The sequence below is a fragment of the Salmo salar genome, chromosome 08, assembly GCF_965601325.2.
Source record: "Salmo salar chromosome 08, fSalSal1, whole genome shotgun sequence".
Classification (NCBI taxonomy): Eukaryota; Metazoa; Chordata; class Actinopteri; order Salmoniformes; family Salmonidae; genus Salmo; species Salmo salar.
In genome coordinates, this window is record NC_138298.1 from 3170250 (window position 1) to 3195545 (window position 25296).

The 25296-nt window shown below is 41.7% G+C and overlaps 47 non-coding genes and 6 pseudogenes across 47 annotated transcripts; all 53 read right to left on the reverse strand.

The window, feature by feature from the left end:
- Window positions 1–231: 231 nt before the first annotated feature.
- On the reverse strand, window positions 232–350 carry LOC145855925 (5S ribosomal RNA). Its single transcript, XR_014376813.1, has one exon. It is a non-coding gene; the product is annotated as a 5S ribosomal RNA (ribosomal RNA).
- A 409-nt stretch (window positions 351–759) lies between these two features.
- LOC145855926 (5S ribosomal RNA) lies at window positions 760–878 on the reverse strand. Its single transcript, XR_014376814.1, has one exon. It is a non-coding gene; the product is annotated as a 5S ribosomal RNA (ribosomal RNA).
- Window positions 879–1287: 409 nt separating this feature from the next.
- Window positions 1288–1406, reverse strand: LOC145855927 (5S ribosomal RNA). Its single transcript, XR_014376815.1, has one exon. It is a non-coding gene; the product is annotated as a 5S ribosomal RNA (ribosomal RNA).
- A 409-nt stretch (window positions 1407–1815) lies between these two features.
- Window positions 1816–1934, reverse strand: LOC145853102 (uncharacterized; annotated as a pseudogene).
- A 139-nt stretch (window positions 1935–2073) lies between these two features.
- On the reverse strand, window positions 2074–2192 carry LOC145855928 (5S ribosomal RNA). The gene has a single exon (XR_014376816.1). It is a non-coding gene; the product is annotated as a 5S ribosomal RNA (ribosomal RNA).
- Window positions 2193–2601: 409 nt separating this feature from the next.
- LOC145884721 (5S ribosomal RNA) lies at window positions 2602–2720 on the reverse strand. The gene has a single exon (XR_014396300.1). It is a non-coding gene; the product is annotated as a 5S ribosomal RNA (ribosomal RNA).
- Window positions 2721–3129: 409 nt separating this feature from the next.
- LOC145881760 (5S ribosomal RNA) lies at window positions 3130–3248 on the reverse strand. Its single transcript, XR_014393330.1, has one exon. It is a non-coding gene; the product is annotated as a 5S ribosomal RNA (ribosomal RNA).
- A 409-nt stretch (window positions 3249–3657) lies between these two features.
- On the reverse strand, window positions 3658–3776 carry LOC145855929 (5S ribosomal RNA). The gene has a single exon (XR_014376817.1). It is a non-coding gene; the product is annotated as a 5S ribosomal RNA (ribosomal RNA).
- A 409-nt stretch (window positions 3777–4185) lies between these two features.
- Window positions 4186–4304, reverse strand: LOC145852617 (uncharacterized; annotated as a pseudogene).
- Window positions 4305–4443: 139 nt separating this feature from the next.
- LOC145884871 (5S ribosomal RNA) lies at window positions 4444–4562 on the reverse strand. Its single transcript, XR_014396451.1, has one exon. It is a non-coding gene; the product is annotated as a 5S ribosomal RNA (ribosomal RNA).
- A 409-nt stretch (window positions 4563–4971) lies between these two features.
- LOC145884722 (5S ribosomal RNA) lies at window positions 4972–5090 on the reverse strand. Its single transcript, XR_014396301.1, has one exon. It is a non-coding gene; the product is annotated as a 5S ribosomal RNA (ribosomal RNA).
- A 409-nt stretch (window positions 5091–5499) lies between these two features.
- LOC145886440 (5S ribosomal RNA) lies at window positions 5500–5618 on the reverse strand. Its single transcript, XR_014398025.1, has one exon. It is a non-coding gene; the product is annotated as a 5S ribosomal RNA (ribosomal RNA).
- Window positions 5619–6027: 409 nt separating this feature from the next.
- Window positions 6028–6146, reverse strand: LOC145855930 (5S ribosomal RNA). The gene has a single exon (XR_014376818.1). It is a non-coding gene; the product is annotated as a 5S ribosomal RNA (ribosomal RNA).
- Window positions 6147–6555: 409 nt separating this feature from the next.
- Window positions 6556–6674, reverse strand: LOC145855932 (5S ribosomal RNA). The gene has a single exon (XR_014376820.1). It is a non-coding gene; the product is annotated as a 5S ribosomal RNA (ribosomal RNA).
- Window positions 6675–7083: 409 nt separating this feature from the next.
- LOC145852619 (uncharacterized) lies at window positions 7084–7202 on the reverse strand (annotated as a pseudogene).
- A 139-nt stretch (window positions 7203–7341) lies between these two features.
- On the reverse strand, window positions 7342–7460 carry LOC145855933 (5S ribosomal RNA). The gene has a single exon (XR_014376821.1). It is a non-coding gene; the product is annotated as a 5S ribosomal RNA (ribosomal RNA).
- Window positions 7461–7869: 409 nt separating this feature from the next.
- Window positions 7870–7988, reverse strand: LOC145884723 (5S ribosomal RNA). Its single transcript, XR_014396302.1, has one exon. It is a non-coding gene; the product is annotated as a 5S ribosomal RNA (ribosomal RNA).
- Window positions 7989–8397: 409 nt separating this feature from the next.
- LOC145850872 (5S ribosomal RNA) lies at window positions 8398–8516 on the reverse strand. Its single transcript, XR_014372721.1, has one exon. It is a non-coding gene; the product is annotated as a 5S ribosomal RNA (ribosomal RNA).
- A 409-nt stretch (window positions 8517–8925) lies between these two features.
- Window positions 8926–9044, reverse strand: LOC145881761 (5S ribosomal RNA). Its single transcript, XR_014393331.1, has one exon. It is a non-coding gene; the product is annotated as a 5S ribosomal RNA (ribosomal RNA).
- A 409-nt stretch (window positions 9045–9453) lies between these two features.
- Window positions 9454–9572, reverse strand: LOC145855934 (5S ribosomal RNA). The gene has a single exon (XR_014376822.1). It is a non-coding gene; the product is annotated as a 5S ribosomal RNA (ribosomal RNA).
- Window positions 9573–9981: 409 nt separating this feature from the next.
- LOC145855935 (5S ribosomal RNA) lies at window positions 9982–10100 on the reverse strand. Its single transcript, XR_014376823.1, has one exon. It is a non-coding gene; the product is annotated as a 5S ribosomal RNA (ribosomal RNA).
- A 409-nt stretch (window positions 10101–10509) lies between these two features.
- On the reverse strand, window positions 10510–10628 carry LOC145852620 (uncharacterized; annotated as a pseudogene).
- A 139-nt stretch (window positions 10629–10767) lies between these two features.
- Window positions 10768–10886, reverse strand: LOC145855936 (5S ribosomal RNA). Its single transcript, XR_014376824.1, has one exon. It is a non-coding gene; the product is annotated as a 5S ribosomal RNA (ribosomal RNA).
- Window positions 10887–11295: 409 nt separating this feature from the next.
- LOC145884724 (5S ribosomal RNA) lies at window positions 11296–11414 on the reverse strand. The gene has a single exon (XR_014396303.1). It is a non-coding gene; the product is annotated as a 5S ribosomal RNA (ribosomal RNA).
- Window positions 11415–11823: 409 nt separating this feature from the next.
- On the reverse strand, window positions 11824–11942 carry LOC145884726 (5S ribosomal RNA). The gene has a single exon (XR_014396305.1). It is a non-coding gene; the product is annotated as a 5S ribosomal RNA (ribosomal RNA).
- Window positions 11943–12351: 409 nt separating this feature from the next.
- Window positions 12352–12470, reverse strand: LOC145881762 (5S ribosomal RNA). Its single transcript, XR_014393332.1, has one exon. It is a non-coding gene; the product is annotated as a 5S ribosomal RNA (ribosomal RNA).
- A 409-nt stretch (window positions 12471–12879) lies between these two features.
- On the reverse strand, window positions 12880–12998 carry LOC145881619 (5S ribosomal RNA). Its single transcript, XR_014393192.1, has one exon. It is a non-coding gene; the product is annotated as a 5S ribosomal RNA (ribosomal RNA).
- Window positions 12999–13137: 139 nt separating this feature from the next.
- On the reverse strand, window positions 13138–13256 carry LOC145855937 (5S ribosomal RNA). Its single transcript, XR_014376825.1, has one exon. It is a non-coding gene; the product is annotated as a 5S ribosomal RNA (ribosomal RNA).
- A 409-nt stretch (window positions 13257–13665) lies between these two features.
- On the reverse strand, window positions 13666–13784 carry LOC145855938 (5S ribosomal RNA). The gene has a single exon (XR_014376826.1). It is a non-coding gene; the product is annotated as a 5S ribosomal RNA (ribosomal RNA).
- Window positions 13785–14193: 409 nt separating this feature from the next.
- Window positions 14194–14312, reverse strand: LOC145885900 (5S ribosomal RNA). The gene has a single exon (XR_014397484.1). It is a non-coding gene; the product is annotated as a 5S ribosomal RNA (ribosomal RNA).
- A 409-nt stretch (window positions 14313–14721) lies between these two features.
- LOC145884872 (5S ribosomal RNA) lies at window positions 14722–14840 on the reverse strand. Its single transcript, XR_014396452.1, has one exon. It is a non-coding gene; the product is annotated as a 5S ribosomal RNA (ribosomal RNA).
- A 139-nt stretch (window positions 14841–14979) lies between these two features.
- On the reverse strand, window positions 14980–15098 carry LOC145855939 (5S ribosomal RNA). Its single transcript, XR_014376827.1, has one exon. It is a non-coding gene; the product is annotated as a 5S ribosomal RNA (ribosomal RNA).
- Window positions 15099–15507: 409 nt separating this feature from the next.
- Window positions 15508–15626, reverse strand: LOC145887675 (5S ribosomal RNA). Its single transcript, XR_014399266.1, has one exon. It is a non-coding gene; the product is annotated as a 5S ribosomal RNA (ribosomal RNA).
- Window positions 15627–16035: 409 nt separating this feature from the next.
- LOC145855940 (5S ribosomal RNA) lies at window positions 16036–16154 on the reverse strand. The gene has a single exon (XR_014376828.1). It is a non-coding gene; the product is annotated as a 5S ribosomal RNA (ribosomal RNA).
- Window positions 16155–16563: 409 nt separating this feature from the next.
- On the reverse strand, window positions 16564–16682 carry LOC145855941 (5S ribosomal RNA). The gene has a single exon (XR_014376829.1). It is a non-coding gene; the product is annotated as a 5S ribosomal RNA (ribosomal RNA).
- A 409-nt stretch (window positions 16683–17091) lies between these two features.
- Window positions 17092–17210, reverse strand: LOC145884727 (5S ribosomal RNA). The gene has a single exon (XR_014396306.1). It is a non-coding gene; the product is annotated as a 5S ribosomal RNA (ribosomal RNA).
- A 409-nt stretch (window positions 17211–17619) lies between these two features.
- LOC145855943 (5S ribosomal RNA) lies at window positions 17620–17738 on the reverse strand. Its single transcript, XR_014376831.1, has one exon. It is a non-coding gene; the product is annotated as a 5S ribosomal RNA (ribosomal RNA).
- A 409-nt stretch (window positions 17739–18147) lies between these two features.
- On the reverse strand, window positions 18148–18266 carry LOC145855944 (5S ribosomal RNA). The gene has a single exon (XR_014376832.1). It is a non-coding gene; the product is annotated as a 5S ribosomal RNA (ribosomal RNA).
- Window positions 18267–18675: 409 nt separating this feature from the next.
- LOC145852621 (uncharacterized) lies at window positions 18676–18794 on the reverse strand (annotated as a pseudogene).
- A 139-nt stretch (window positions 18795–18933) lies between these two features.
- LOC145855945 (5S ribosomal RNA) lies at window positions 18934–19052 on the reverse strand. The gene has a single exon (XR_014376833.1). It is a non-coding gene; the product is annotated as a 5S ribosomal RNA (ribosomal RNA).
- Window positions 19053–19461: 409 nt separating this feature from the next.
- On the reverse strand, window positions 19462–19580 carry LOC145884728 (5S ribosomal RNA). The gene has a single exon (XR_014396307.1). It is a non-coding gene; the product is annotated as a 5S ribosomal RNA (ribosomal RNA).
- Window positions 19581–19989: 409 nt separating this feature from the next.
- On the reverse strand, window positions 19990–20108 carry LOC145884729 (5S ribosomal RNA). Its single transcript, XR_014396308.1, has one exon. It is a non-coding gene; the product is annotated as a 5S ribosomal RNA (ribosomal RNA).
- A 409-nt stretch (window positions 20109–20517) lies between these two features.
- LOC145881763 (5S ribosomal RNA) lies at window positions 20518–20636 on the reverse strand. The gene has a single exon (XR_014393333.1). It is a non-coding gene; the product is annotated as a 5S ribosomal RNA (ribosomal RNA).
- A 409-nt stretch (window positions 20637–21045) lies between these two features.
- Window positions 21046–21164, reverse strand: LOC145884932 (5S ribosomal RNA). Its single transcript, XR_014396512.1, has one exon. It is a non-coding gene; the product is annotated as a 5S ribosomal RNA (ribosomal RNA).
- Window positions 21165–21573: 409 nt separating this feature from the next.
- LOC145852887 (uncharacterized) lies at window positions 21574–21692 on the reverse strand (annotated as a pseudogene).
- Window positions 21693–21831: 139 nt separating this feature from the next.
- LOC145855946 (5S ribosomal RNA) lies at window positions 21832–21950 on the reverse strand. Its single transcript, XR_014376834.1, has one exon. It is a non-coding gene; the product is annotated as a 5S ribosomal RNA (ribosomal RNA).
- A 409-nt stretch (window positions 21951–22359) lies between these two features.
- On the reverse strand, window positions 22360–22478 carry LOC145884730 (5S ribosomal RNA). The gene has a single exon (XR_014396309.1). It is a non-coding gene; the product is annotated as a 5S ribosomal RNA (ribosomal RNA).
- Window positions 22479–22887: 409 nt separating this feature from the next.
- On the reverse strand, window positions 22888–23006 carry LOC145884731 (5S ribosomal RNA). The gene has a single exon (XR_014396310.1). It is a non-coding gene; the product is annotated as a 5S ribosomal RNA (ribosomal RNA).
- Window positions 23007–23415: 409 nt separating this feature from the next.
- LOC145881764 (5S ribosomal RNA) lies at window positions 23416–23534 on the reverse strand. Its single transcript, XR_014393334.1, has one exon. It is a non-coding gene; the product is annotated as a 5S ribosomal RNA (ribosomal RNA).
- A 409-nt stretch (window positions 23535–23943) lies between these two features.
- On the reverse strand, window positions 23944–24062 carry LOC145884933 (5S ribosomal RNA). Its single transcript, XR_014396513.1, has one exon. It is a non-coding gene; the product is annotated as a 5S ribosomal RNA (ribosomal RNA).
- Window positions 24063–24201: 139 nt separating this feature from the next.
- On the reverse strand, window positions 24202–24320 carry LOC145855947 (5S ribosomal RNA). The gene has a single exon (XR_014376835.1). It is a non-coding gene; the product is annotated as a 5S ribosomal RNA (ribosomal RNA).
- Window positions 24321–24729: 409 nt separating this feature from the next.
- On the reverse strand, window positions 24730–24848 carry LOC145855949 (5S ribosomal RNA). The gene has a single exon (XR_014376837.1). It is a non-coding gene; the product is annotated as a 5S ribosomal RNA (ribosomal RNA).
- A 139-nt stretch (window positions 24849–24987) lies between these two features.
- On the reverse strand, window positions 24988–25106 carry LOC145855950 (5S ribosomal RNA). Its single transcript, XR_014376838.1, has one exon. It is a non-coding gene; the product is annotated as a 5S ribosomal RNA (ribosomal RNA).
- Window positions 25107–25296: the final 190 nt, after the last annotated feature.

Below are 25296 nucleotides of genomic sequence, written 5' to 3' on the forward strand. Positions count from 1 at the left end.
TCCTTTCATCATTTGAACAGGGCAAAGGAGCACAAAGCACACACAAGCTGCATTCAGCAACAATATTCTTGTTTGTCTTATAAATACAAGGCAGATGCTAATTGAAAACACAAGGAAATTTGATCCTATTAAAAAGGCAGGAAGCTGCATTTAGTCAATTCATCATTAAATGCTTACTACAAGGCAGTGTTGCTGATGAAATAGTGCAGGGGCACACCCTCGTGGACAAAATGCTTACAGCACCTGGTATTCCCAGGCGGTCTCCCATCCAAGTACTAACCAGGCCCGACCCTGCTTAGCTTCCGAGATCAGACGAGATCGGGCGTACCCAGGCTGGTATGGCCGTAAGCGAGAAACAATCTCTTGCTACAACATATATAGTCAAAGTGAGTGTGATAAACAGACATTGCATTTTCACCAATTAGATAGGCAAATTGAACTTTGTGTCACTGAAAAAGTAGAAGAAATTACAAACACTGTTCCCATCACTTTTTAGCACAGGTAGTTGGATAAAATACAAACTTTATTTCCTTTCATCATTTGAACAGGGCAAAGGAGCACAAAGCACACACAAGCTGCATTCAGCAACAATATTCTTGTTTGTCTTATAAATACAAGGCAGATGCTAATTGAAAACACAAGGAAATTTGATCCTATTAAAAAGGCAGGAAGCTGCATTTAGTCAATTCATCATTAAATGCTTACTACAAGGCAGTGTTGCTGATGAAATAGTGCAGGGGCACACCCTCGTGGACAAAATGCTTACAGCACCTGGTATTCCCAGGCGGTCTCCCATCCAAGTACTAACCAGGCCCGACCCTGCTTAGCTTCCGAGATCAGACGAGATCGGGCGTACCCAGGCTGGTATGGCCGTAAGCGAGAAACAATCTCTTGCTACAACATATATAGTCAAAGTGAGTGTGATAAACAGACATTGCATTTTCACCAATTAGATAAGCAGCTTGAACTTTGTGTCACTGAAAAAGTAGAAGAAATTACAAACACTGTTCCCATCACTTTTTAGCACAGGTAGTTGGATAAAATACAAACTTTATTTCCTTTCATCATTTGAACAGGGCAAAGGAGCACAAAGCACACACAAGCTGCATTCAGCAACAATATTCTTGTTTGTCTTATAAATACAAGGCAGATGCTAATTGAAAACACAAGGAAATTTGATCCTATTAAAAAGGCAGGAAGCTGCATTTAGTCAATTCATCATTAAATGCTTACTACAAGGCAGTGTTGCTGATGAAATAGTGCAGGGGCACACCCTCGTGGACAAAATGCTTACAGCACCTGGTATTCCCAGGCGGTCTCCCATCCAAGTACTAACCAGGCCCGACCCTGCTTAGCTTCCGAGATCAGACGAGATCGGGCGTACCCAGGCTGGTATGGCCGTAAGCGAGAAACAATCTCTTGCTACAACATATATAGTCAAAGTGAGTGTGATAAACAGACATTGCATTTTCACCAATTAGATAAGCAGCTTGAACTTTGTGTCACTGAAAAAGTAGAAGAAATTACAAACACTGTTCCCATCACTTTTTAGCACAGGTAGTTGGATAAAATACAAACTTTATTTCCTTTCATCATTTGAACAGGGCAAAGGAGCACAAAGCACACACAAGCTGCATTCAGCAACAATATTCTTGTTTGTCTTATAAATACAAGGCAGATGCTAATTGAAAACACAAGGAAATTTGATCCTATTAAAAAGGCAGGAAGCTGCATTTAGTCAATTCATCATTAAATGCTTACTACAAGGCAGTGTTGCTGATGAAATAGTGCAGGGGCACACCCTCGTGGACAAAATTCTTACAGCACCTGGTATTCCCAGGCGGTCTCCCATCCAAGTACTAACCAGGCCCGACCATGCTTAGCTTCCGAGATGAGACGAGATCGGGCGTACCCAGGCTGGTATGGCCGTAAGCGAGAAACAATCTCTTGCTACAACATATATAGTCAAAGTGAGTCTGATAAAACAGACATTTAGTCAATTCATCATTAAATGCTTAATACAAGGCAGTGTTGCTGATGAAATAGTGCAAGAGCACACCCTCGTGGACAAAATGCTTACAGCACCTGGTATTCCCAGGCGGTCTCCCATCCAAGTACTAACCAGGCCCGACCCTGCTTAGCTTCCGAGATCAGACGAGATCGGGCGTACCCAGGCTGGTATGGCCGTAAGCGAGAAACAATCTCTTGCTACAACATATATAGTCAAAGTGAGTGTGATAAACAGACATTGCATTTTCACCAATTAGATAAGCAGCTTGAACTTTGTGTCACTGAAAAAGTAGAAGAAATTACAAACACTGTTCCCATCACTTTTTAGCACAGGTAGTTGGATAAAATACAAACTTTATTTCCTTTCATCATTTGAACAGGGCAAAGGAGCACAAAGCACACACAAGCTGCATTCAGCAACAATATTCTTGTTTGTCTTATAAATACAAGGCAGATGCTAATTGAAAACACAAGGAAATTTGATCCTATTAAAAAGGCAGGAAGCTGCATTTAGTCAATTCATCATTAAATGCTTACTACAAGGCAGTGTTGCTGATGAAATAGTGCAGGGGCACACCCTCGTGGACAAAATGCTTACAGCACCTGGTATTCCCAGGCGGTCTCCCATCCAAGTACTAACCAGGCCCGACCGTGCTTAGCTTCCGAGATCAGACGAGATCGGGCGTACCCAGGCTGGTATGGCCGTAAGCGAGAAACAATCTCTTGCTACAACATATATAGTCAAAGTGAGTGTGATAAACAGACATTGCATTTTCACCAATTAGATAAGCAGCTTGAACTTTGTGTCACTGAAAAAGTAGAAGAAATTACAAACACTGTTCCCATCACTTTTTAGCACAGGTAGTTGGATAAAATACAAACTTTATTTCCTTTCATCATTTGAACAGGGCAAAGGAGCACAAAGCACACACAAGCTGCATTCAGCAACAATATTCTTGTTTGTCTTATAAATACAAGGCAGATGCTAATTGAAAACACAAGGAAATTTGATCCTATTAAAAAGGCAGGAAGCTGCATTTAGTCAATTCATCATTAAATGCTTACTACAAGGCAGTGTTGCTGATGAAATAGTGCAGGGGCACACCCTCGTGGACAAAATGCTTACAGCACCTGGTATTCCCAGGCGGTCTCCCATCCAAGTACTAACCAGGCCCGACCATGCTTAGCTTCCGAGATCAGACGAGATCGGGCGTACCCAGGATGGTATGGCCGTAAGCGAGAAACAATCTCTTGCTACAACATATATAGTCAAAGTGAGTGTGATAAACAGACATTGCATTTTCACCAATTAGATAAGCAGCTTGAACTTTGTGTCACTGAAAAAGTAGAAGAAATTACAAACACTGTTCCCATCACTTTTTAGCACAGGTAGTTGGATAAAATACAAACTTTATTTCCTTTCATCATTTGAACAGGGCAAAGGAGCACAAAGCACACACAAGCTGCATTCAGCAACAATATTCTTGTTTGTCTTATAAATACAAGGCAGATGCTAATTGAAAACACAAGGAAATTTGATCCTATTAAAAAGGCAGGAAGCTGCATTTAGTCAATTCATCATTAAATGCTTACTACAAGGCAGTGTTGCTGATGAAATAGTGCAGGGGCACACCCTCGTGGACAAAATGCTTACAGCACCTGGTATTCCCAGGCGGTCTCCCATCCAAGTACTAACCAGGCCCGACCCTGCTTAGCTTCCGAGATCAGACGAGATCGGGCGTACCCAGGCTGGTATGGCCGTAAGCGAGAAACAATCTCTTGCTACAACATATATAGTCAAAGTGAGTGTGATAAACAGACATTGCATTTTCACCAATTAGATAAGCAGCTTGAACTTTGTGTCACTGAAAAAGTAGAAGAAATTACAAACACTGTTCCCATCACTTTTTAGCACAGGTAGTTGGATAAAATACAAACTTTATTTCCTTTCATCATTTGAACAGGGCAAAGGAGCACAAAGCACACACAAGCTGCATTCAGCAACAATATTCTTGTTTGTCTTATAAATACAAGGCAGATGCTAATTGAAAACACAAGGAAATTTGATCCTATTAAAAAGGCAGGAAGCTGCATTTAGTCAATTCATCATTAAATGCTTACTACAAGGCAGTGTTGCTGATGAAATAGTGCAGGGGCACACCCTCGTGGACAAAATGCTTACAGCACCTGGTATTCCCAGGCGGTCTCCCATCCAAGTACTAACCAGGCCCGACCATGCTTAGCTTCCGAGATGAGACGAGATCGGGCGTACCCAGGCTGGTATGGCCGTAAGCGAGAAACAATCTCTTGCTACAACATATATAGTCAAAGTGAGTCTGATAAAACAGACATTTAGTCAATTCATCATTAAATGCTTAATACAAGGCAGTGTTGCTGATGAAATAGTGCAAGAGCACACCCTCGTGGACAAAATGCTTACAGCACCTGGTATTCCCAGGCGGTCTCCCATCCAAGTACTAACCAGGACCGACCCTGCTTAGCTTCCGAGATCAGACGAGATCGGGCGTACCCAGGCTGGTATGGCCGTAAGCGAGAAACAATCTCTTGCTACAACATATATAGTCAAAGTGAGTGTGATAAACAGACATTGCATTTTCACCAATTAGATAAGCAGCTTGAACTTTGTGTCACTGAAAAAGTAGAAGAAATTACAAACACTGTTCCCATCACTTTTTAGCACAGGTAGTTGGATAAAATACAAACTTTATTTCCTTTCATCATTTGAACAGGGCAAAGGAGCACAAAGCACACACAAGCTGCATTCAGCAACAATATTCTTGTTTGTCTTATAAATACAAGGCAGATGCTAATTGAAAACACAAGGAAATTTGATCCTATTAAAAAGGCAGGAAGCTGCATTTAGTCAATTCATCATTAAATGCTTACTACAAGGCAGTGTTGCTGATGAAATAGTGCAGGGGCACACCCTCGTGGACAAAATGCTTACAGCACCTGGTATTCCCAGGCGGTCTCCCATCCAAGTACTAACCAGGCCCGACCGTGCTTAGCTTCCGAGATCAGACGAGATCGGGCGTACCCAGGCTGGTATGGCCGTAAGCGAGAAACAATCTCTTGCTACAACATATATAGTCAAAGTGAGTGTGATAAACAGACATTGCATTTTCACCAATTAGATAAGCAGCTTGAACTTTGTGTCACTGAAAAAGTAGAAGAAATTACAAACACTGTTCCCATCACTTTTTAGCACAGGTAGTTGGATAAAATACAAACTTTATTTCCTTTCATCATTTGAACAGGGCAAAGGAGCACAAAGCACACACAAGCTGCATTCAGCAACAATATTCTTGTTTGTCTTATAAATACAAGGCAGATGCTAATTGAAAACACAAGGAAATTTGATCCTATTAAAAAGGCAGGAAGCTGCATTTAGTCAATTCATCATTAAATGCTTACTACAAGGCAGTGTTGCTGATGAAATAGTGCAGGGGCACACCCTCGTGGACAAAATGCTTACAGCACCTGGTATTCCCAGGCGGTCTCCCATCCAAGTAATAACCAGGCCCGACCATGCTTAGCTTCCGAGATCAGACGAGATCGGGCGTACCCAGGATGGTATGGCCGTAAGCGAGAAACAATCTCTTGCTACAACATATATAGTCAAAGTGAGTGTGATAAACAGACATTGCATTTTCACCAATTAGATAAGCAGCTTGAACTTTGTGTCACTGAAAAAGTAGAAGAAATTACAAACACTGTTCCCATCACTTTTTAGCACAGGTAGTTGGATAAAATACAAACTTTATTTCCTTTCATCATTTGAACAGGGCAAAGGAGCACAAAGCACACACAAGCTGCATTCAGCAACAATATTCTTGTTTGTCTTATAAATACAAGGCAGATGCTAATTGAAAACACAAGGAAATTTGATCCTATTAAAAAGGCAGGAAGCTGCATTTAGTCAATTCATCATTAAATGCTTACTACAAGGCAGTGTTGCTGATGAAATAGTGCAGGGGCACACCCTCGTGGACAAAATGCTTACAGCACCTGGTATTCCCAGGCGGTCTCCCATCCAAGTACTAACCAGGCCCGACCCTGCTTAGCTTCCGAGATCAGACGAGATCGGGCGTACCCAGGCTGGTATGGCCGTAAGCGAGAAACAATCTCTTGCTACAACATATATAGTCAAAGTGAGTGTGATAAACAGACATTGCATTTTCACCAATTAGATAAGCAGCTTGAACTTTGTGTCACTGAAAAAGTAGAAGAAATTACAAACACTGTTCCCATCACTTTTTAGCACAGGTAGTTGGATAAAATACAAACTTTATTTCCTTTCATCATTTGAACAGGGCAAAGGAGCACAAAGCACACACAAGCTGCATTCAGCAACAATATTCTTGTTTGTCTTATAAATACAAGGCAGATGCTAATTGAAAACACAAGGAAATTTGATCCTATTAAAAAGGCAGGAAGCTGCATTTAGTCAATTCATCATTAAATGCTTACTACAAGGCAGTGTTGCTGATGAAATAGTGCAGGGGCACACCCTCGTGGACAAAATGCTTACAGCACCTGGTATTCCCAGGCGGTCTCCCATCCAAGTACTAACCAGGCCCGACCCTGCTTAGCTTCCGAGATCAGACGAGATCGGGCGTACCCAGGCTGGTATGGCCGTAAGCGAGAAACAATCTCTTGCTACAACATATATAGTCAAAGTGAGTGTGATAAACAGACATTGCATTTTCACCAATTAGATAAGCAGCTTGAACTTTGTGTCACTGAAAAAGTAGAAGAAATTACAAACACTGTTCCCATCACTTTTTAGCACAGGTAGTTGGATAAAATACAAACTTTATTTCCTTTCATCATTTGAACAGGGCAAAGGAGCACAAAGCACACACAAGCTGCATTCAGCAACAATATTCTTGTTTGTCTTATAAATACAAGGCAGATGCTAATTGAAAACACAAGGAAATTTGATCCTATTAAAAAGGCAGGAAGCTGCATTTAGTCAATTCATCATTAAATGCTTACTACAAGGCAGTGTTGCTGATGAAATAGTGCAGGGGCACACCCTCGTGGACAAAATGCTTACAGCACCTGGTATTCCCAGGCGGTCTCCCATCCAAGTACTAACCAGGCCCGACCATGCTTAGCTTCCGAGATGAGACGAGATCGGGCGTACCCAGGCTGGTATGGCCGTAAGCGAGAAACAATCTCTTGCTACAACATATATAGTCAAAGTGAGTCTGATAAAACAGACATTTAGTCAATTCATCATTAAATGCTTAATACAAGGCAGTGTTGCTGATGAAATAGTGCAAGAGCACACCCTCGTGGACAAAATGCTTACAGCACCTGGTATTCCCAGGCGGTCTCCCATCCAAGTACTAACCAGGCCCGACCCTGCTTAGCTTCCGAGATCAGACGAGATCGGGCGTACCCAGGCTGGTATGGCCGTAAGCGAGAAACAATCTCTTGCTACAACATATATAGTCAAAGTGAGTGTGATAAACAGACATTGCATTTTCACCAATTAGATAAGCAGCTTGAACTTTGTGTCACTGAAAAAGTAGAAGAAATTACAAACACTGTTCCCATCACTTTTTAGCACAGGTAGTTGGATAAAATACAAACTTTATTTCCTTTCATCATTTGAACAGGGCAAAGGAGCACAAAGCACACACAAGCTGCATTCAGCAACAATATTCTTGTTTGTCTTATAAATACAAGGCAGATGCTAATTGAAAACACAAGGAAATTTGATCCTATTAAAAAGGCAGGAAGCTGCATTTAGTCAATTCATCATTAAATGCTTACTACAAGGCAGTGTTGCTGATGAAATAGTGCAGGGGCACACCCTCGTGGACAAAATGCTTACAGCACCTGGTATTCCCAGGCGGTCTCCCATCCAAGTACTAACCAGGCCCGACCGTGCTTAGCTTCCGAGATCAGACGAGATCGGGCGTACCCAGGCTGGTATGGCCGTAAGCGAGAAACAATCTCTTGCTACAACATATATAGTCAAAGTGAGTGTGATAAACAGACATTGCATTTTCACCAATTAGATAAGCAGCTTGAACTTTGTGTCACTGAAAAAGTAGAAGAAATTACAAACACTGTTCCCATCACTTTTTAGCACAGGTAGTTGGATAAAATACAAACTTTATTTCCTTTCATCATTTGAACAGGGCAAAGGAGCACAAAGCACACACAAGCTGCATTCAGCAACAATATTCTTGTTTGTCTTATAAATACAAGGCAGATGCTAATTGAAAACACAAGGAAATTTGATCCTATTAAAAAGGCAGGAAGCTGCATTTAGTCAATTCATCATTAAATGCTTACTACAAGGCAGTGTTGCTGATGAAATAGTGCAGGGGCACACCCTCGTGGACAAAATGCTTACAGCACCTGGTATTCCCAGGCGGTCTCCCATCCAAGTAGTAACCAGGCCCGACCGTGCTTAGCTTCCGAGATCAGACGAGATCGGGCGTACCCAGGCTGGTATGGCCGTAAGCGAGAAACAATCTCTTGCTACAACATATATAGTCAAAGTGAGTGTGATAAACAGACATTGCATTTTCACCAATTAGATAAGCAGCTTGAACTTTGTGTCACTGAAAAAGTAGAAGAAATTACAAACACTGTTCCCATCACTTTTTAGCACAGGTAGTTGGATAAAATACAAACTTTATTTCCTTTCATCATTTGAACAGGGCAAAGGAGCACAAAGCACACACAAGCTGCATTCAGCAACAATATTCTTGTTTGTCTTATAAATACAAGGCAGATGCTAATTGAAAACACAAGGAAATTTGATCCTATTAAAAAGGCAGGAAGCTGCATTTAGTCAATTCATCATTAAATGCTTACTACAAGGCAGTGTTGCTGATGAAATAGTGCAGGGGCACACCCTCGTGGACAAAATGCTTACAGCACCTGGTATTCCCAGGCGGTCTCCCATCCAAGTACTAACCAGGCCCGACCATGCTTAGCTTCCGAGATCAGACGAGATCGGGCGTACCCAGGATGGTATGGCCGTAAGCGAGAAACAATCTCTTGCTACAACATATATAGTCAAAGTGAGTGTGATAAACAGACATTGCATTTTCACCAATTAGATAAGCAGCTTGAACTTTGTGTCACTGAAAAAGTAGAAGAAATTACAAACACTGTTCCCATCACTTTTTAGCACAGGTAGTTGGATAAAATACAAACTTTATTTCCTTTCATCATTTGAACAGGGCAAAGGAGCACAAAGCACACACAAGCTGCATTCAGCAACAATATTCTTGTTTGTCTTATAAATACAAGGCAGATGCTAATTGAAAACACAAGGAAATTTGATCCTATTAAAAAGGCAGGAAGCTGCATTTAGTCAATTCATCATTAAATGCTTACTACAAGGCAGTGTTGCTGATGAAATAGTGCAGGGGCACACCCTCGTGGACAAAATGCTTACAGCACCTGGTATTCCCAGGCGGTCTCCCATCCAAGTACTAACCAGGCCCGACCCTGCTTAGCTTCCGAGATCAGACGAGATCGGGCGTACCCAGGCTGGTATGGCCGTAAGCGAGAAACAATCTCTTGCTACAACATATATAGTCAAAGTGAGTGTGATAAACAGACATTGCATTTTCACCAATTAGATAAGCAGCTTGAACTTTGTGTCACTGAAAAAGTAGAAGAAATTACAAACACTGTTCCCATCACTTTTTAGCACAGGTAGTTGGATAAAATACAAACTTTATTTCCTTTCATCATTTGAACAGGGCAAAGGAGCACAAAGCACACACAAGCTGCATTCAGCAACAATATTCTTGTTTGTCTTATAAATACAAGGCAGATGCTAATTGAAAACACAAGGAAATTTGATCCTATTAAAAAGGCAGGAAGCTGCATTTAGTCAATTCATCATTAAATGCTTACTACAAGGCAGTGTTGCTGATGAAATAGTGCAGGGGCACACCCTCGTGGACAAAATGCTTACAGCACCTGGTATTCCCAGGCGGTCTCCCATCCAAGTACTAACCAGGCCCGACCCTGCTTAGCTTCCGAGATCAGACGAGATCGGGCGTACCCAGGCTGGTATGGCCGTAAGCGAGAAACAATCTCTTGCTACAACATATATAGTCAAAGTGAGTGTGATAAACAGACATTGCATTTTCACCAATTAGATAAGCAGCTTGAACTTTGTGTCACTGAAAAAGTAGAAGAAATTACAAACACTGTTCCCATCACTTTTTAGCACAGGTAGTTGGATAAAATACAAACTTTATTTCCTTTCATCATTTGAACAGGGCAAAGGAGCACAAAGCACACACAAGCTGCATTCAGCAACAATATTCTTGTTTGTCTTATAAATACAAGGCAGATGCTAATTGAAAACACAAGGAAATTTGATCCTATTAAAAAGGCAGGAAGCTGCATTTAGTCAATTCATCATTAAATGCTTACTACAAGGCAGTGTTGCTGATGAAATAGTGCAGGGGCACACCCTCGTGGACAAAATGCTTACAGCACCTGGTATTCCCAGGCGGTCTCCCATCCAAGTACTAACCAGGCCCGACCATGCTTAGCTTCCGAGATGAGACGAGATCGGGCGTACCCAGGCTGGTATGGCCGTAAGCGAGAAACAATCTCTTGCTACAACATATATAGTCAAAGTGAGTCTGATAAAACAGACATTTAGTCAATTCATCATTAAATGCTTAATACAAGGCAGTGTTGCTGATGAAATAGTGCAAGAGCACACCCTCGTGGACAAAATGCTTACAGCACCTGGTATTCCCAGGCGGTCTCCCATCCAAGTACTAACCAGGCCCGACCCTGCTTAGCTTCCGAGATCAGACGAGATCGGGCGTACCCAGGCTGGTATGGCCGTAAGCGAGAAACAATCTCTTGCTACAACATATATAGTCAAAGTGAGTGTGATAAACAGACATTGCATTTTCACCAATTAGATAAGCAGCTTGAACTTTGTGTCACTGAAAAAGTAGAAGAAATTACAAACACTGTTCCCATCACTTTTTAGCACAGGTAGTTGGATAAAATACAAACTTTATTTCCTTTCATCATTTGAACAGGGCAAAGGAGCACAAAGCACACACAAGCTGCATTCAGCAACAATATTCTTGTTTGTCTTATAAATACAAGGCAGATGCTAATTGAAAACACAAGGAAATTTGATCCTATTAAAAAGGCAGGAAGCTGCATTTAGTCAATTCATCATTAAATGCTTACTACAAGGCAGTGTTGCTGATGAAATAGTGCAGGGGCACACCCTCGTGGACAAAATGCTTACAGCACCTGGTATTCCCAGGCGGTCTCCCATCCAAGTACTAACCAGGCCCGACCGTGCTTAGCTTCCGAGATCAGACGAGATCGGGCGTACCCAGGCTGGTATGGCCGTAAGCGAGAAACAATCTCTTGCTACAACATATATAGTCAAAGTGAGTGTGATAAACAGACATTGCATTTTCACCAATTAGATAAGCAGCTTGAACTTTGTGTCACTGAAAAAGTAGAAGAAATTACAAACACTGTTCCCATCACTTTTTAGCACAGGTAGTTGGATAAAATACAAACTTTATTTCCTTTCATCATTTGAACAGGGCAAAGGAGCACAAAGCACACACAAGCTGCATTCAGCAACAATATTCTTGTTTGTCTTATAAATACAAGGCAGATGCTAATTGAAAACACAAGGAAATTTGATCCTATTAAAAAGGCAGGAAGCTGCATTTAGTCAATTCATCATTAAATGCTTACTACAAGGCAGTGTTGCTGATGAAATAGTGCAGGGGCACACCCTCGTGGACAAAATGCTTACAGCACCTGGTATTCCCAGGCGGTCTCCCATCCAAGTACTAACCAGGCCCGACCGTGCTTAGCTTCCGAGATCAGACGAGATCGGGCGTACCCAGGCTGGTATGGCCGTAAGCGAGAAACAATCTCTTGCTACAACATATATAGTCAAAGTGAGTGTGATAAACAGACATTGCATTTTCACCAATTAGATAAGCAGCTTGAACTTTGTGTCACTGAAAAAGTAGAAGAAATTACAAACACTGTTCCCATCACTTTTTAGCACAGGTAGTTGGATAAAATACAAACTTTATTTCCTTTCATCATTTGAACAGGGCAAAGGAGCACAAAGCACACACAAGCTGCATTCAGCAACAATATTCTTGTTTGTCTTATAAATACAAGGCAGATGCTAATTGAAAACACAAGGAAATTTGATCCTATTAAAAAGGCAGGAAGCTGCATTTAGTCAATTCATCATTAAATGCTTACTACAAGGCAGTGTTGCTGATGAAATAGTGCAGGGGCACACCCTCGTGGACAAAATGCTTACAGCACCTGGTATTCCCAGGCGGTCTCCCATCCAAGTACTAACCAGGCCCGACCATGCTTAGCTTCCGAGATCAGACGAGATCGGGCGTACCCAGGATGGTATGGCCGTAAGCGAGAAACAATCTCTTGCTACAACATATATAGTCAAAGTGAGTGTGATAAACAGACATTGCATTTTCACCAATTAGATAAGCAGCTTGAACTTTGTGTCACTGAAAAAGTAGAAGAAATTACAAACACTGTTCCCATCACTTTTTAGCACAGGTAGTTGGATAAAATACAAACTTTATTTCCTTTCATCATTTGAACAGGGCAAAGGAGCACAAAGCACACACAAGCTGCATTCAGCAACAATATTCTTGTTTGTCTTATAAATACAAGGCAGATGCTAATTGAAAACACAAGGAAATTTGATCCTATTAAAAAGGCAGGAAGCTGCATTTAGTCAATTCATCATTAAATGCTTACTACAAGGCAGTGTTGCTGATGAAATAGTGCAGGGGCACACCCTCGTGGACAAAATGCTTACAGCACCTGGTATTCCCAAGCGGTCTCCCATCCAAGTACTAACCAGGCCCGACCCTGCTTAGCTTCCGAGATCAGACGAGATCGGGCGTACCCAGGCTGGTATGGCCGTAAGCGAGAAACAATCTCTTGCTACAACATATATAGTCAAAGTGAGTCTGATAAAACAGACATTTAGTCAATTCATCATTAAATGCTTAATACAAGGCAGTGTTGCTGATGAAATAGTGCAAGAGCACACCCTCGTGGACAAAATGCTTACAGCACCTGGTATTCCCAGGCGGTCTCCCATCCAAGTACTAACCAGGCCCGACCCTGCTTAGCTTCCGAGATCAGACGAGATCGGGCGTACCCAGGCTGGTATGGCCGTAAGCGAGAAACAATCTCTTGCTACAACATATATAGTCAAAGTGAGTGTGATAAACAGACATTGCATTTTCACCAATTAGATAAGCAGCTTGAACTTTGTGTCACTGAAAAAGTAGAAGAAATTACAAACACTGTTCCCATCACTTTTTAGCACAGGTAGTTGGATAAAATACAAACTTTATTTCCTTTCATCATTTGAACAGGGCAAAGGAGCACAAAGCACACACAAGCTGCATTCAGCAACAATATTCTTGTTTGTCTTATAAATACAAGGCAGATGCTAATTGAAAACACAAGGAAATTTGATCCTATTAAAAAGGCAGGAAGCTGCATTTAGTCAATTCATCATTAAATGCTTACTACAAGGCAGTGTTGCTGATGAAATAGTGCAGGGGCACACCCTCGTGGACAAAATGCTTACAGCACCTGGTATTCCCAGGCGGTCTCCCATCCAAGTACTAACCAGGCCCGACCCTGCTTAGCTTCCGAGATCAGACGAGATCGGGCGTACCCAGGCTGGTATGGCCGTAAGCGAGAAAAAATCTCTTGCTACAACATATATAGTCAAAGTGAGTGTGATAAACAGACATTGCATTTTCACCAATTAGATAAGCAGCTTGAACTTTGTGTCACTGAAAAAGTAGAAGAAATTACAAACACTGTTCCCATCACTTTTTAGCACAGGTAGTTGGATAAAATACAAACTTTATTTCCTTTCATCATTTGAACAGGGCAAAGGAGCACAAAGCACACACAAGCTGCATTCAGCAACAATATTCTTGTTTGTCTTATAAATACAAGGCAGATGCTAATTGAAAACACAAGGAAATTTGATCCTATTAAAAAGGCAGGAAGCTGCATTTAGTCAATTCATCATTAAATGCTTACTACAAGGCAGTGTTGCTGATGAAATAGTGCAGGGGCACACCCTCGTGGACAAAATGCTTACAGCACCTGGTATTCCCAGGCGGTCTCTCATCCAAGTACTAACCAGGCCCGACCCTGCTTAGCTTCCGAGATCAGACGAGATCGGGAGTACCCAGGCTGGTATGGCCGTAAGCGAGAAACAATCTCTTGCTACAACATATATAGTCAAAGTGAGTGTGATAAACAGACATTGCATTTTCACCAATTAGATAAGCAGCTTGAACTTTGTGTCACTGAAAAAGTAGAAGAAATTACAAACACTGTTCCCATCACTTTTTAGCACAGGTAGTTGGATAAAATACAAACTTTATTTCCTTTCATCATTTGAACAGGGCAAAGGAGCACAAAGCACACACAAGCTGCATTCAGCAACAATATTCTTGTTTGTCTTATAAATACAAGGCAGATGCTAATTGAAAACACAAGGAAATTTGATCCTATTAAAAAGGCAGGAAGCTGCATTTAGTCAATTCATCATTAAATGCTTACTACAAGGCAGTGTTGCTGATGAAATAGTGCAGGGGCACACCCTCGTGGACAAAATGCTTACAGCACCTGGTATTCCCAGGCGGTCTCCCATCCAAGTACTAACCAGGACCGACCCTGCTTAGCTTCCGAGATCAGACGAGATCGGGCGTACCCAGGCTGGTATGGCCGTAAGCGAGAAACAATCTCTTGCTACAACATATATAGTCAAAGTGAGTCTGATAAAACAGACATTTAGTCAATTCATCATTAAATGCTTAATACAAGGCAGTGTTGCTGATGAAATAGTGCAAGAGCACACCCTCGTGGACAAAATGCTTACAGCACCTGGTATTCCCAGGCGGTCTCCCATCCAAGTACTAACCAGGCCCGACCCTGCTTAGCTTCCGAGATCAGACGAGATCGGGCGTACCCAGGCTGGTATGGCCGTAAGCGAGAAACAATCTCTTGCTACAACATATATAGTCAAAGTGAGTGTGATAAACAGACATTGCATTTTCACCAATTAGATAAGCAGCTTGAACTTTGTGTCACTGAAAAAGTAGAAGAAATTACAAACACTGTTCCCATCACTTTTTAGCACAGGTAGTTGGATAAAATACAAACTTTATTTCCTTTCATCATTTGAACAGGGCAAAGGAGCACAAAGCACACACAAGCTGCATTCAGCAACAATATTCTTGTTTGTCTTATAAATACAAGGCAGATGCTAATTGAAAACACAAGGAAATTTGATCCTATTAAAAAGGCAGGAAGCTGCATTTAGTCAATTCATCATTAAATGCTTACTACAAGGCAGTGTTGCTGATGAAATAGTGCAGGGGCACACCCTCGTGGACAAAATGCTTACAGCACCTGGTATTCCCAGGCGGTCTCCCATCCAAGTACTAACCAGGCCCGACCGTGCTTAGCTTCCGAGATCAGACGAGATCGGGCGTACCCTGGCTGGTATGGCCGTAAGCGAGAAACAATCTCTTGCTACAACATATATAGTCAAAGTGAGTGTGATAAACAGACATTGCATTTTCACCAATTAGATAAGCAGCTTGAACTTTGTGTCACTGAAAAAGTAGAAGAAATTACAAACACTGTTCCCATCACTTTTTAGCACAGGTAGTTGGATAAAATACAAACTTTATTTCCTTTCATCATTTGAACAGGGCAAAGGAGCACAAAGCACACACAAGCTGCATTCAGCAACAATATTCTTGTTTGTCTTATAAATACAAGGCAGATGCTAATTGAAAACACAAGGAAATTTGATCCTATTAAAAAGGCAGGAAGCTGCATTTAGTCAATTCATCATTAAATGCTTACTACAAGGCAGTGTTGCTGATGAAATAGTGCAGGGGCACACCCTCGTGGACAAAATGCTTACAGCACCTGGTATTCCCAGGCGGTCTCCCATCCAAGTACTAACCAGGCCCGACCCTGCTTAGCTTCCGAGATCAGACGAGATCGGGCGTACCCAGGCTGGTATGGCCGTAAGCGAGAAACAATCTCTTGCTACAACATATATAGTCAAAGTGAGTGTGATAAACAGACATTGCATTTTCACCAATTAGATAAGCAGCTTGAACTTTGTGTCACTGAAAAAGTAGAAGAAATTACAAACACTGTTCCCATCACTTTTTAGCACAGGTAGTTGGATAAAATACAAACTTTATTTCCTTTCATCATTTGAACAGGGCAAAGGAGCACAAAGCACACACAAGCTGCATTCAGCAACAATATTCTTGTTTGTCTTATAAATACAAGGCAGATGCTAATTGAAAACACAAGGAAATTTGATCCTATTAAAAAGGCAGGAAGCTGCATTTAGTCAATTCATCATTAAATGCTTACTACAAGGCAGTGTTGCTGATGAAATAGTGCAGGGGCACACCCTCGTGGACAAAATGCTTACAGCACCTGGTATTCCCAGGCGGTCTCCCATCCAAGTACTAACCAGGCCCGACCCTGCTTAGCTTCCGAGATCAGACGAGATCGGGCGTACCCAGGCTGGTATGGCCGTAAGCGAGAAACAATCTCTTGCTACAACATATATAGTCAAAGTGAGTGTGATAAACAGACATTGCATTTTCACCAATTAGATAAGCAGCTTGAACTTTGTGTCACTGAAAAAGTAGAAGAAATTACAAACACTGTTCCCATCACTTTTTAGCACAGGTAGTTGGATAAAATACAAACTTTATTTCCTTTCATCATTTGAACAGGGCAAAGGAGCACAAAGCACACACAAGCTGCATTCAGCAACAATATTCTTGTTTGTCTTATAAATACAAGGCAGATGCTAATTGAAAACACAAGGAAATTTGATCCTATTAAAAAGGCAGGAAGCTGCATTTAGTCAATTCATCATTAAATGCTTACTACAAGGCAGTGTTGCTGATGAAATAGTGCAGGGGCACACCCTCGTGGACAAAATGCTTACAGCACCTGGTATTCCCAGGCGGTCTCCCATCCAAGTACTAACCAGGCCCGACCGTGCTTAGCTTCCGAGATCAGACGAGATCGGGCGTACCCAGGCTGGTATGGCCGTAAGCGAGAAACAATCTCTTGCTACAACATATATAGTCAAAGTGAGTGTGATAAACAGACATTGCATTTTCACCAATTAGATAAGCAGCTTGAACTTTGTGTCACTGAAAAAGTAGAAGAAATTACAAACACTGTTCCCATCACTTTTTAGCACAGGTAGTTGGATAAAATACAAACTTTATTTCCTTTCATCATTTGAACAGGGCAAAGGAGCACAAAGCACACACAAGCTGCATTCAGCAACAATATTCTTGTTTGTCTTATAAATACAAGGCAGATGCTAATTGAAAACACAAGGAAATTTGATCCTATTAAAAAGGCAGGAAGCTGCATTTAGTCAATTCATCATTAAATGCTTACTACAAGGCAGTGTTGCTGATGAAATAGTGCAGGGGCACACCCTCGTGGACAAAATGCTTACAGCACCTGGTATTCCCAGGCGGTCTCCCATCCAAGTACTAACCAGGCCCGACCCTGCTTAGCTTCCGAGATCAGACGAGATCGGGCGTACCCAGGCTGGTATGGCCGTAAGCGAGAAACAATCTCTTGCTACAACATATATAGTCAAAGTGAGTGTGATAAACAGACATTGCATTTTCACCAATTAGATAAGCAGCTTGAACTTTGTGTCACTGAAAAAGTAGAAGAAATTACAAACACTGTTCCCATCACTTTTTAGCACAGGTAGTTGGATAAAATACAAACTTTATTTCCTTTCATCATTTGAACAGGGCAAAGGAGCACAAAGCACACACAAGCTGCATTCAGCAACAATATTCTTGTTTGTCTTATAAATACAAGGCAGATGCTAATTGAAAACACAAGGAAATTTGATCCTATTAAAAAGGCAGGAAGCTGCATTTAGTCAATTCATCATTAAATGCTTACTACAAGGCAGTGTTGCTGATGAAATAGTGCAGGGGCACACCCTCGTGGACAAAATGCTTACAGCACCTGGTATTCCCAGGCGGTCTCCCATCCAAGTACTAACCAGGCCCGACCCTGCTTAGCTTCCGAGATCAGACGAGATCGGGCGTACCCAGGCTGGTATGGCCGTAAGCGAGAAACAATCTCTTGCTACAACATATATAGTCAAAGTGAGTGTGATAAACAGACATTGCATTTTCACCAATTAGATAAGCAGCTTGAACTTTGTGTCACTGAAAAAGTAGAAGAAATTACAAACACTGTTCCCATCACTTTTTAGCACAGGTAGTTGGATAAAATACAAACTTTATTTCCTTTCATCATTTGAACAGGGCAAAGGAGCACAAAGCACACACAAGCTGCATTCAGCAACAATATTCTTGTTTGTCTTATAAATACAAGGCAGATGCTGATTGAAAACACAAGGAAATTTGATCCTATTAAAAAGGCAGGAAGCTGCATTTAGTCAATTCATCATTAAATGCTTACTACAAGGCAGTGTTGCTGATGAAATAGTGCAGGGGCACACCCTCGTGGACAAAATGCTTACAGCACCTGGTATTCCCAGGCGGTCTCCCATCCAAGTACTAACCAGGCCCGACCATGCTTAGCTTCCGAGATGAGACGAGATCGGGCGTACCCAGGCTGGTATGGCCGTAAGCGAGAAACAATCTCTTGCTACAACATATATAGTCAAAGTGAGTCTGATAAAACAGACATTTAGTCAATTCATCATTAAATGCTTAATACAAGGCAGTGTTGCTGATGAAATAGTGCAAGAGCACACCCTCGTGGACAAAATGCTTACAGCACCTGGTATTCCCAGGCGGTCTCCCATCCAAGTACTAACCAGGCCCGACCCTGCTTAGCTTCCGAGATCAGACGAGATCGGGCGTACCCAGGCTGGTATGGCCGTAAGCGAGAAACAATCTCTTGCTACAACATATATAGTCAAAGTGAGTGTGATAAACAGACATTGCATTTTCACCAATTAGATAAGCAGCTTGAACTTTGTGTCACTGAAAAAGTAGAAGAAATTACAAACACTGTTCCCATCACTTTTTAGCACAGGTAGTTGGATAAAATACAAACTTTATTTCCTTTCATCATTTGAACAGGGCAAAGGAGCACAAAGCACACACAAGCTGCATTCAGCAACAATATTCTTGTTTGTCTTATAAATACAAGGCAGATGCTAATTGAAAACACAAGGAAATTTGATCCTATTAAAAAGGCAGGAAGCTGCATTTAGTCAATTCATCATTAAATGCTTACTACAAGGCAGTGTTGCTGATGAAATAGTGCAGGGGCACACCCTCGTGGACAAAATGCTTACAGCACCTGGTATTCCCAGGCGGTCTCCCATCCAAGTACTAACCAGGCCCGACCGTGCTTAGCTTCCGAGATCAGACGAGATCGGGCGTACCCAGGCTGGTATGGCCGTAAGCGAGAAACAATCTCTTGCTACAACATATATAGTCAAAGTGAGTGTGATAAACAGACATTGCATTTTCACCAATTAGATAAGCAGCTTGAACTTTGTGTCACTGAAAAAGTAGAAGAAATTACAAACACTGTTCCCATCACTTTTTAGCACAGGTAGTTGGATAAAATACAAACTTTATTTCCTTTCATCATTTGAACAGGGCAAAGGAGCACAAAGCACACACAAGCTGCATTCAGCAACAATATTCTTGTTTGTCTTATAAATACAAGGCAGATGCTAATTGAAAACACAAGGAAATTTGATCCTATTAAAAAGGCAGGAAGCTGCATTTAGTCAATTCATCATTAAATGCTTACTACAAGGCAGTGTTGCTGATGAAATAGTGCAGGGGCACACCCTCGTGGACAAAATGCTTACAGCACCTGGTATTCCCAGGCGGTCTCCCATCCAAGTACTAACCAGGCCCGACCGTGCTTAGCTTCCGAGATCAGACGAGATCGGGCGTACCCAGGCTGGTATGGCCGTAAGCGAGAAACAATCTCTTGCTACAACATATATATTCAAAGTGAGTGTGATAAACAGACATTGCATTTTCACCAATTAGATAAGCAGCTTGAACTTTGTGTCACTGAAAAAGTAGAAGAAATTACAAACACTGTTCCCATCACTTTTTAGCACAGGTAGTTGGATAAAATACAAACTTTATTTCCTTTCATCATTTGAACAGGGCAAAGGAGCACAAAGCACACACAAGCTGCATTCAGCAACAATATTCTTGTTTGTCTTATAAATACAAGGCAGATGCTAATTGAAAACACAAGGAAATTTGATCCTATTAAAAAGGCAGGAAGCTGCATTTAGTCAATTCATCATTAAATGCTTACTACAAGGCAGTGTTGCTGATGAAATAGTGCAGGGGCACACCCTCGTGGACAAAATGCTTACAGCACCTGGTATTCCCAGGCGGTCTCCCATCCAAGTACTAACCAGGCCCGACCATGCTTAGCTTCCGAGATCAGACGAGATCGGGCGTACCCAGGATGGTATGGCCGTAAGCGAGAAACAATCTCTTGCTACAACATATATAGTCAAAGTGAGTGTGATAAACAGACATTGCATTTTCACCAATTAGATAAGCAGCTTGAACTTTGTGTCACTGAAAAAGTAGAAGAAATTACAAACACTGTTCCCATCACTTTTTAGCACAGGTAGTTGGATAAAATACAAACTTTATTTCCTTTCATCATTTGAACAGGGCAAAGGAGCACAAAGCACACACAAGCTGCATTCAGCAACAATATTCTTGTTTGTCTTATAAATACAAGGCAGATGCTAATTGAAAACACAAGGAAATTTGATCCTATTAAAAAGGCAGGAAGCTGCATTTAGTCAATTCATCATTAAATGCTTACTACAAGGCAGTGTTGCTGATGAAATAGTGCAGGGGCACACCCTCGTGGACAAAATGCTTACAGCACCTGGTATTCCCAGGCGGTCTCCCATCCAAGTACTAACCAGGCCCGACCATGCTTAGCTTCCGAGATCAGACGAGATCGGGCGTACCCAGGCTGGTATGGCCGTAAGCGAGAAACAATCTCTTGCTACAACATATATAGTCAAAGTGAGTGTGATAAACAGACATTGCATTTTCACCAATTAGATAAGCAGCTTGAACTTTGTGTCACTGAAAAAGTAGAAGAAATTACAAACACTGTTCCCATCACTTTTTAGCACAGGTAGTTGGATAAAATACAAACTTTATTTCCTTTCATCATTTGAACAGGGCAAAGGAGCACAAAGCACACACAAGCTGCATTCAGCAACAATATTCTTGTTTGTCTTATAAATACAAGGCAGATGCTGATTGAAAACACAAGGAAATTTGATCCTATTAAAAAGGCAGGAAGCTGCATTTAGTCAATTCATCATTAAATGCTTACTACAAGGCAGTGTTGCTGATGAAATAGTGCAGGGGCACACCCTCGTGGACAAAATGCTTACAGCACCTGGTATTCCCAGGCGGTCTCCCATCCAAGTACTAACCAGGCCCGACCATGCTTAGCTGCCGAGATGAGACGAGATCGGGCGTACCCAGGCTGGTATGGCCGTAAGCGAGAAACAATCTCTTGCTACAACATATATAGTCAAAGTGAGTCTGATAAAACAGACATTTAGTCAATTCATCATTAAATGCTTAATACAAGGCAGTGTTGCTGATGAAATAGTGCAAGAGCACACCCTCGTGGACAAAATGCTTACAGCACCTGGTATTCCCAGGCGGTCTCCCATCCAAGTACTAACCAGGCCCGACCCTGCTTAGCTTCCGAGATCAGACGAGATCGGGCGTACCCAGGCTGGTATGGCCGTAAGCGAGAAACAATCTCTTGCTACAACATATATAGTCAAAGTGAGTGTGATAAACAGACATTGCATTTTCACCAATTAGATAAGCAGCTTGAACTTTGTGTCACTGAAAAAGTAGAAGAAATTACAAACACTGTTCCCATCACTTTTTAGCACAGGTAGTTGGATAAAATACAAACTTTATTTCCTTTCATCATTTGAACAGGGCAAAGGAGCACAAAGCACACACAAGCTGCATTCAGCAACAATATTCTTGTTTGTCTTATAAATACAAGGCAGATGCTAATTGAAAACACAAGGAAATTTGATCCTATTAAAAAGGCAGGAAGCTGCATTTAGTCAATTCATCATTAAATGCTTACTACAAGGCAGTGTTGCTGATGAAATAGTGCAGGGGCACACCCTCGTGGACAAAATGCTTACAGCACCTGGTATTCCCAGGCGGTCTCCCATCCAAGTACTAACCAGGCCCGACCGTGCTTAGCTTCCGAGATCAGACGAGATCGGGCGTACCCAGGCTGGTATGGCCGTAAGCGAGAAACAATCTCTTGCTACAACATATATAGTCAAAGTGAGTGTGATAAACAGACATTGCATTTTCACCAATTAGATAAGCAGCTTGAACTTTGTGTCACTGAAAAAGTAGAAGAAATTACAAACACTGTTCCCATCACTTTTTAGCACAGGTAGTTGGATAAAATACAAACTTTATTTCCTTTCATCATTTGAACAGGGCAAAGGAGCACAAAGCACACACAAGCTGCATTCAGCAACAATATTCTTGTTTGTCTTATAAATACAAGGCAGATGCTAATTGAAAACACAAGGAAATTTGATCCTATTAAAAAGGCAGGAAGCTGCATTTAGTCAATTCATCATTAAATGCTTACTACAAGGCAGTGTTGCTGATGAAATAGTGCAGGGGCACACCCTCGTGGACAAAATGCTTACAGCACCTGGTATTCCCAGGCGGTCTCCCATCCAAGTACTAACCAGGCCCGACCGTGCTTAGCTTCCGAGATCAGACGAGATCGGGCGTACCCAGGCTGGTATGGCCGTAAGCGAGAAACAATCTCTTGCTACAACATATATATTCAAAGTGAGTGTGATAAACAGACATTGCATTTTCACCAATTAGATAAGCAGCTTGAACTTTGTGTCACTGAAAAAGTAGAAGAAATTACAAACACTGTTCCCATCACTTTTTAGCACAGGTAGTTGGATAAAATACAAACTTTATTTCCTTTCATCATTTGAACAGGGCAAAGGAGCACAAAGCACACACAAGCTGCATTCAGCAACAATATTCTTGTTTGTCTTATAAATACAAGGCAGATGCTAATTGAAAACACAAGGAAATTTGATCCTATTAAAAAGGCAGGAAGCTGCATTTAGTCAATTCATCATTAAATGCTTACTACAAGGCAGTGTTGCTGATGAAATAGTGCAGGGGCACACCCTCGTGGACAAAATGCTTACAGCACCTGGTATTCCCAGGCGGTCTCCCATCCAAGTACTAACCAGGCCCGACCATGCTTAGCTTCCGAGATCAGACGAGATCGGGCGTACCCAGGATGGTATGGCCGTAAGCGAGAAACAATCTCTTGCTACAACATATATAGTCAAAGTGAGTGTGATAAACAGACATTGCATTTTCACCAATTAGATAAGCAGCTTGAACTTTGTGTCACTGAAAAAGTAGAAGAAATTACAAACACTGTTCCCATCACTTTTTAGCACAGGTAGTTGGATAAAATACAAACTTTATTTCCTTTCATCATTTGAACAGGGCAAAGGAGCACAAAGCACACACAAGCTGCATTCAGCAACAATATTCTTGTTTGTCTTATAAATACAAGGCAGATGCTAATTGAAAACACAAGGAAATTTGATCCTATTAAAAAGGCAGGAAGCTGCATTTAGTCAATTCATCATTAAATGCTTACTACAAGGCAGTGTTGCTGATGAAATAGTGCAGGGGCACACCCTCGTGGACAAAATGCTTACAGCACCTGGTATTCCCAGGCGGTCTCCCATCCAAGTACTAACCAGGCCCGACCATGCTTAGCTTCCGAGATCAGACGAGATCGGGCGTACCCAGGCTGGTATGGCCGTAAGCGAGAAACAATCTCTTGCTACAACATATATAGTCAAAGTGAGTCTGATAAAACAGACATTTAGTCAATTCATCATTAAATGCTTAATACAAGGCAGTGTTGCTGATGAAATAGTGCAAGAGCACACCCTCGTGGACAAAATGCTTACAGCACCTGGTATTCCCAGGCGGTCTCCCATCCAAGTACTAACCAGGCCCGACCCTGCTTAGCTTCCGAGATCAGACGAGATCGGGCGTACCCAGGCTGGTATGGCCGTAAGCGAGAAACAATCTCTTGCTACAACATATATAGTCAAAGTGAGTGTGATAAACAGACATTGCATTTTCACCAATTAGATAAGCAGCTTGAACTTTGTGTCACTGAAAAAGTAGAAGAAATTACAAACACTGTTCCCATCACTTTTTAGCACAGGTAGTTGGATAAAATACAAACTTTATTTCCTTTCATCATTTGAACAGGGCAAAGGAGCACAAAGCACACACAAGCTGCATTCAGCAACAATATTCTTGTTTGTCTTATAAATACAAGGCAGATGCTAATTGAAAACACAAGGAAATTTGATCCTATTAAAAAGGCAGGAAGCTGCATTTAGTCAATTCATCATTAAATGCTTACTACAAGGCAGTGTTGCTGATGAAATAGTGCAGGGGCACACCCTCGTGGACAAAATGCTTACAGCACCTGGTATTCCCAGGCGGTCTCCCATCCAAGTACTAACCAGGCCCGACCCTGCTTAGCTTCCGAGATCAGACGAGATCGGGCGTACCCAGGCTGGTATGGCCGTAAGCGAGAAACAATCTCTTGCTACAACATATATAGTCAAAGTGAGTCTGATAAAACAGACATTTAGTCAATTCATCATTAAATGCTTAATACAAGGCAGTGTTGCTGATGAAATAGTGCAAGAGCACACCCTCGTGGACAAAATGCTTACAGCACCTGGTATTCCCAGGCGGTCTCCCATCCAAGTACTAACCAGGCCCGACCCTGCTTAGCTTCCGAGATCAGACGAGATCGGGCGTACCCAGGCTGGTATGGCCGTAAGCGAGAAAAAATCTCTTGCTACAACATATATAGTCAAAGTGAGTGTGATAAACAGACATTGCATTTTCACCAATTAGATAAGCAGCTTGAACTTTGTGTCACTGAAAAAGTAGAAGAAATTACAAACACTGTTCCCATCACTTTTTAGCACAGGTAGTTGGATAAAATACAAACTTTATTTCCTTTCATCAT